Source organism: Mustelus asterias, chromosome 6 (genome assembly GCF_964213995.1).
Source record: "Mustelus asterias chromosome 6, sMusAst1.hap1.1, whole genome shotgun sequence".
Classification (NCBI taxonomy): Eukaryota; Metazoa; Chordata; class Chondrichthyes; order Carcharhiniformes; family Triakidae; genus Mustelus; species Mustelus asterias.
In genome coordinates this window covers 9290413-9298535 of record NC_135806.1, presented here as the reverse complement: position 1 = coordinate 9298535, position 8123 = coordinate 9290413, and positions in this window count along the sequence as shown.

The window sequence follows — 8123 nt, the reverse complement described above, 5'->3', positions numbered from 1 at the left end:
TGTGGAGTTTGCACGTTCTCCTCGTGTCTGCGTGGGTTTCCTCCTGGTGCTCCAGTTTCCTCCCACAGTCCAAAGATGTGCGGGTTAGGTTAATTGGCCATGATAAATTGATCCTAGTGTCAAGGGGATTTGCAGGGCAAATATGTAGGGTTATGGGTGAGATTGTGGTCGTTGCAGACTCGATGGGCTGAATGGCCTCCTTCTGCACTGTAGGGATTCTATGGATTCTTCTATGGATTGTCACATCCTGGTGCAGTTTGTTCTCTTTCCTCACGGGCTGCATCTCCATTCGGTACAGATGAGAAGATCGAGGGATTGATTTACAGAAGTCTTTAAAACTTTGGGTGGTTCCATCAGGTAGACGTGGAGGAAACTTTCCCACTCGTTGGGGGGAGGGTTGGAGTCTCGGGGCCTTAATGAACGAAAATCACTCATAAATCCAACAGGGAGCGCAGGAGAGGCTTATTCACCCTGAGTGTTGGAATGTGGAACTCGCTACCACAGGGAATAATTGAGGCAAATGGTGCAGACACATTGAAGGGAAAGCTAAACAAGCTCCTGACGGAGAAAGGAATAGGACGATACGCAGATAGGATCTGATGATGAAGAGAAGTGGAGGCTTGTATGGAGCATAAACATCAGCATAGGCCAGTGAGGCCGAATGGCCTGATTCTGAGCTGTAGCTTCTATTTTAAACCAACGTAATTCAATGTGAGCGGCATGGTGGCACAGTGATTAGCACTGCGGCCTCACAGCGCCAGGGGCTTGGGTTCGATTCCCGTCTTGGGTCATTGTCTGTGTGGAGTTTGCACATTCTCCCCGTGTCTGCATGGGTTTCCTCCGGGTGCTCCGGTTTCCTCCCACAGTCCAAAGATGTGCGGGTTAGGTGCATTGGCCAAGCTCAATTGCCCCTCAGTGTCCCAGGATGGGTAGTTTAGAGGGATTAGCGGGGTATATACATGGGACTGTGGGGATAGGGCCTGGGTGGGATTGTGGTCGACGCTGACTTGATAGGCCGAATGTCCTCCTTCTGCACTGTAGGGATTCTATTGAGGTTTCCTAAGCTGCCCTGGCCCAATTGAGATGAAAGCGTCTCCCCTGTGCCTGGCAGGCAACATGCTTCCACCAATATACTGATAAAACTCACACGAGGACAAAGATCCCGGGGGCAGGTACTAACCAGCTTCGACATTCAGACTAAACAAAAGGGGCCTCTGTTCACCGCGACACACACATTCATCTTCAGAGATCCCCGCCTTCAGTTAACAGATGGTACAGGATCCTGCTCACAGCTCTGCTGTTCTGTAATGAGGGTGGGAGGTAAGTGTACGAGTGTAACTTGAGTAACAACATCCTGGGGAGAGATTAATAAGAGCAGGTGTTACACCCGCCCCATCTGCTTCCTTCTCACAAGAGCCGCTGGGTCTAGGTGAAGCCGAAGTGGGCGACAGCGCCTCTCTCTCCCTCTCCCTCTCTCGCTCAATCTCCACTTTTCCAGGGAACACAAACCTCTTCAGGTTACTGATTTCCCATTCACGGCCCTGCCTCACTGCCAAAGCTGCAGCATGGCGGAGATTCTCTTTACCTTTCACACACCTCCTTCGTTCAGTTGACAGATATGGACCTTCCCATTTCTCGAAAATCTCATTCCGAATCCGCATTCTGAGAGACAAGTTCGAAACGGTGGCACAATGGTTAGCACTGCTGCCTCACAGCGCCAGTGAGGATCTGGGTTCGATTCCCGGCTTGGGTCACTGGCTGTGTGGAGTTTGCACATTCTCCCTGTGTCTGCATGGGTTTCCTCCGGGTGCTCCAGTTTCCTCCCACAGTCCAAAGATGTGTGGATTAGGTGCATTGGCCATGCTAAATTGCCCCTCGTGTCAGGGGATTAGCAGGGTAAATATCTGAGGATACAGCAATAGGGCCTGGGTGGGATTGTGATTGGTGCAGACTCGATGGGCTGAATGGCCTTCTTCTGCGCTGTAGAGATTCTTAGTTTCCCAGGATGTGTAGGTTAGAGGGATTAGCGGGGTAACTATGTGGGATTACGGGGATAGGGCCTGGGTGGGATTGTTGTCAGTGCAGGCTCGATGGGCTGAATGGTCTCCTTCTGCACGGTAGAGATTCTATGATGCTATGACACCCTGTAAAATTCTTCAGCCTGTGAACGGTTACTGCCAAAGAGAGAGAGAGAGCGCAGGAAATACCCAGAGAGTTGGTCATGTGGAATTATATACAGAGTGTCAGAAAGGAAGACTTCTGTTTATACAGGGCCATTCAGAACCTCAGGGCATCGCAGAGCGATTTACAGACAATCCAACACTGTTGAAGTGTTGCACAGTCACAGTCTCTTCCCCAGGGTTGAAGGGTCAATTACTCGGGGGCATAGGTTGAGAGTGAGAGGGGGAAAGTTTAAAAGAGATGTCGGGGCAAGTTTTTCGCACAGTGGGTGGCGAATGCCTGGAACGCGCTGCTGGAGGAGGTGGTGGAAGCAGATTCTATAAATGGGTGTTTTTCTGGTTGGAGGAAGGTAATTAGTGGCATGCCGCAGGGATCGGTACTCGGGCCGCAACTGTTTACCATTTATATAGATGATCTGGAGGAGGGGACGGAGTGTAGGGTAACGAAGTTTGCAGACGACACAAAGATAAGTGGAAAAGTGAATCGTGTGGAGGACGGAGAAGATCTGCAGAGAGATTTGGACAGGCTGAGTGAGTGGGCGAGGATATGGCAAATGGAGTATAACGTTGAGAAATGCGAGGTTATACACTTTGGAGGAAATAATAACAAATGGGATTACTATCTCAATGGAAACAAATTAAAACATGCTACCGTGCAAAGGGACCTGGGGGTCCTTGTGCATGAGACGCAAAAGCCCAGTCTGCAGGTACAACAGGTGATCAAGAAGGCAAATGGGATGTTGGCCTATATTGCGAGGGGGATAGAATATAAAAGCAGGGATGTCTTGATGCACCTGTACAGGGCATTGGTGAGGCCGCAGCTGGAATACTGTGTGCAGTATTGGTCCCCTTATATGAGGAAGGATATATTGGCATTGGAGGGAGTGCAGAGAAGGTTCACCAGGTTGATACCGGAGATGAGGGGTTTGGATTATGAGGAGAGGCTGAGGAGATTGGGTTTGTACTCGTTGGAGTTTAGAAGGATGAGGGGGGATCTTATGGAGACTTATAAGATAATGCGGGGGCTGAATAGGGTGGAGGCGGAGAGATTCTTTCCACTTAGTAAGGAAGTTAAAACTAGAGGACACAGCCTCAAAATAAAGGGGGGTCGGTTTAAGACAGAGTTGAGGAGGAACTTCTTCTCCCAGAGGGTGGTGAATCTCTGGAATTCTCTGCCCACTGAGGTGGTGGAGGCTACCTCGCTGAATATGTTTAAAGCGCGGATGGATGGATTCCTGAGCGGTAAGGGAATTAAGGGTTATGGGGATCAGGCGGGTAAGTGGTACTGATCCAAGTCAGATCAGCCATGATCTTATTGAATGGCGGGGCAGGCTCGAGGGGCTAGATGGCCTACTCCTGCTCCTATTTCTTATGTTCTTATGTTCTTATAACAACATTCAAGAGGCATCTGGATAGATACATGAATAGGCAGGAAATAGAGAGATATGGACTATGTGGAGGCAAGAAAATATTAGATTAGAGGGGCACCTGTGTCAGCACAGACTTGGTGGGCCAAAGGGCCTGTTCCTGTGCTGTACTGTTCTTTGTTCTTTCTTCCTTGAAGTGGAGTCACTGTTAATATGTCAGAATTGCAGCAATCAATTTGCCCGCAACACAAACAGCAATGTGATACTCATCACTTTGGGTGTTGACTGAGGAATAAGTATTCTGTCAGCCTACAACAGATCCAGACCTGAGGAAAATCCCAACAGCACCATGGGGCCTCAAAAGTGCAGAAAGAGGCCATTCGGCCCACTGTGTCTGCACCGACCCTCCAAAAGAGCATCCCACTCAGACCCTCCCCTTTGCCCTATCCCTATAACCCTGTGCAGTTAGCTTGGCCAATCCACCTCACCTGCACATAGAATTCATAGAATCGCTACAGTGCAGAAGAAGGCCATTCAGCCCATCGAGTCTGCACCAACCACAATCCCACCCAGGCCCTATTCTCATAACCACATGCATTTACCCTAGCTAGTCCCCCAGACACTAAGGGGCAATTTACCATGGCCAATCCACCTAACCCGCACATCTTTGGAGTGTGAGGGGAAACAGAAGCACCCGGAGGAAACCCACGTAGACAGGGGGAGAACGTGCGAACTCCACACAGACAGTCACCCAAGACAGGAATCGAATCCCATCCCTGATGCTGTGAGGCAGCAGTGCTAACCACTGTGCCACCGCGCTGTAGAGAGTTTTGAAGTCATGCGTCATATTGTGCCCCAAGTTACTCATGGCGTGGTGATGACAATGCGTTACACTTCACTCAGGGAGTCCAAGTTGCCGTGGCAACGTGCTTGTTGTGCTCTGGAGCTATGAGTGATGATAGAGGCTCCACACAGCTGACAAGGAGTCTCTCCCACTCCTACTGCCTGTCATTGATGTGTGTTGGAAGTGTTTACAGGTCGATATTCAACCTGTTTGACGGCATTATAACCGCACCTTCCTTGGCCATCAAATCCTGTTGTGGGACTCGAACACAGAGCTCCTGGCTCAGAGACAATTCCCAGGACACTGGGGATAACAGCGAAAACTCAGACATGAAGAATGACCACTGATTCGACACAATGGCGAGTCTCCTGCTGATTGGGTTGGGGCAGTGGCAGTCAACACACAGAGAGACGGGTTACAGATTGATACCCTCAGTCTACTGTGCCTCAGCCATAGGAAGGAGAGTCTAGCAGGTGAATCACCCCTGGATTTTCTCCTCAACAGCCTTGCAGGACTCAGAATTTTGTTTTTTACTTTCCTTCTTCAACACAGGGAAAACATTGAAGGCAGAGAGACATAAGTGACCAATATATATTTTTTAAGTATTTTACAGGATGTGGGCATCGCTAGCTAAATCAACATTTAGTGCCCATCCTTAATTGCCCTTGAGAAGGTGGTGGTGAGCTGCCTTCTTGAACTGCTGCAGTCCATGTGTTGTAGGTACATCCACAACACTGATAGGGAGGCAGTTCCAGGATTTTAATTTGATTTGATTTGATTTATTATTGTCACATGTATTAGTATACAGTGAAAAGTATCGTATATTGCATGCTATACAGACAAAACATACCGTTCATAGAGAAGGAAAGGAGAGAGTACAGAATATAGAGTTACAGTCATAGCTAGGGTGTAGAGAAAGATCAACTTAGTCCGAGGTAGGTCCATTCAAAAGTCTGATGGCAGCAGGGAAGAAGCTGTTCTTGAGTCGGTTGGTACGTGACCTCAGAATTTTGTATCTTTTTCCCGATGGAAGAAGGTGGAAGAGAGTATGTCCGGGGTGCGTGGAGTCCTTAATTATGCTGGCTGCTTTGCCGAGGCAGCGGGAAGTGTAGACAGAGTCGATGGATGGGAGGCTGGTTTGCGTGATGGATTGGGCTACATTCACAACATTTTGTAGTTTCCTGTGGTCTTGGGCAGAGCAGGAGCCCATACCAAGCTGTGATACCAACCAGAAAGAATGCTTTCTATGGTGCATCTGTAAACAGTGAAGGAACTGCAATATATTTCCAAGTCAGGATGGTGAGTGGCTTGAAGAAGAACCTGCAGGTGGTGGTGTTTCCATGTATCTGCTGCTTTTGAAGGTAAAGGTTGTGGGTTTGGAAGGTGCTGTCTAAGGTGCCTTGGTGAGTTGCTGCAGTGCATCTTGTAGATGATACACACTGCTGCCACTGTGTGTCGGTGGTGGAGGGAGTGATATTTTGTCATTGGGCTGCCAATCAAGTCAGCTGTTTTGTCCTGGATGGTGTTGAGCTTCTTGAGTGTTGTTGGAGCCGCACTCATCCAGGCAAGTGGGGAGTATTCCATCACACTCCTGATTTGTGCCGTGTAGATGATGGACAGGCTTTGGGGAGTCAGGAGGTGAGTTACCCGTGACAGAACTCCCAGCCTCTGACCTGCTCTTATAACCACAGTATGTATATGGCTGGTCCAGTTCAGTTTCTGGTCTATGGAAGTCCCCAGAATGTTTTTCAGTGATAGCAATGCCATTGAATGTCATGGGGAGATGGTTAGACTCTCTCTTGTTGAAGGTGGTCATTGGCTGGCACTTAGGTGGCGCGAATGTTATTTCTCAGAATCCTCAGAAAAAGCAAGTGACCTGATTTCTGCCAGGAACAATGTATTTTAGTTTGTAAGTTCTGATTGTTGCCTTCTAGGGGAGGAAATAGACAACACATTCCAACATAGAGAGCCAGTTCAATCGACCGTGTGTGGCATCGCTGGAGCAGAGTACAGCACAATGGTAAGTCACTTCCTATCCAATACACTACCTGAAAATCTTGTCAGCTAAAGCCTTTGTAAGGGCCAAGGGAGACAGGGGCAACTTGGCATGGCTCGTAGCATTTGTGTCCTGTCTAGCTGGTCACAGTTTTTGAATGTCAGATATAACAGGGAACCGATACATCTAGATTGGTACAGAAGAAGAGGAAAGACCTTGTCCCATGTTTGGGAGCATCAGAGATGTTCTATTTTCTATTGCTGGGTTGACATTTGTCTTGTTTCTTTCCTTATCCTTTCATGAGGGGCTACACGGTGGCGCAGTGGTTAGCACTGCTGCCTCACAGCGCCAGGGACTCGGGTTCGATTCCCGGCTTGGGTCACTCTCTGTGTGGAGTTTACACGTTGTCCCCGTGTCTGCATGGGTTTCCTCTGAGTGCTCTGGTTTCTTCCCACAGTCTGAAAGACGTGCTGGTTAGGTGCATTGACCTGAACAGGCGCCAAAGTGTGGCGACTAGGGGAATTTCAGAGTAACTTCATTGCAGTGTTAATGTAAGCTGACTTGTGATTAATAAATAAACTTTACATGCTGAATTCCGATGATTGTTATGTAGCCACTCACACCTCATTTAGACACAATCTTTGTTTCTTCACGATACCCATTATCACTCCCTTTGGCTATTGCATCTCTCCAGCCCTGCAAGCTATTGTAGACCTCCTTCGGATTTCATCCCTTGCCTTTCTATCTGTCTGCACTCCCAGTGAAATGTCATCGACCTGAAACGTTAACTCAGTTTCTCCCTCCACCAATGCTGCCTCACCTGCTGAATTTTGCCGACGTTTTCCGTTCTCATCTGGGGAGAAAGAAAATGAGAGTTAAACATTTCAGGTCGCTCACCTGAGGTGACACAGTGGCACAGTGGTTAGCACTGCTGCCTCACAGCTCCAGGGACCCGGGTTCAATTCTCGGTTTGGGTCTGTGTAGCATTTGCACATTCTCTCTGTGTCTGTGTGGGTTTCCTGCGAGTGCTCCCGTTTCCTCCCACAGTCCAAAAATGTGTGCATTTGGTTGATTGGCCGTGCTAAACTGCCCCTTAATGTCCCAGGATGTGTAGGTTAGAGGGATTAGCAGGTTAAAAAGAGGGGGTTGGTTGTAGAGTAGGCTTGGGTGGGATTGTGGTCGGTGCAGACTCGATGGGTCGAATGGCCTCCTTCTGCATTGTAGGGATTCTATGACCCCTCTGACCTTCCATCATCCAATTTTCAGCCTTCCCACAGTCTATGTTTAATCCCACAACTTCTGTGACAGATATTCTCTACCCACTGGCTCTTCCGCTTCCGATATTAGCCGTAAGTTGTATCCCTTTTGGGATTTGTATCTGCTGCTTAAAAATCAAGGTCAGAATTTGACGCTCACTGTCCTCCCCCCCCCCCGCAGCCACACCCCTGCCATTCTGCCACCCCCTCCCGCGTCACCTCCCCTCAACCCTCCACCGGCAGGTTCTCAGAGGGCAGGGGCTGCGGAGGTGGGTGGGGAAATGGGAAACTTTATGGCCAGGATTCCCTCTGGGAACTCACCCGCCCTGATCCAGGTGCCATTTTCCAATGGGACGGGCAGGGCCTCCATTAGGAAGCCCGCCCATACCCCAATTAAGCCCCTTCAGTGGCCACCCAGCAGCCAGTTAAGGAGCTTCATCCACTCAGCCTCAATTTTTAAGTTGTATCAGGATGCCAAAC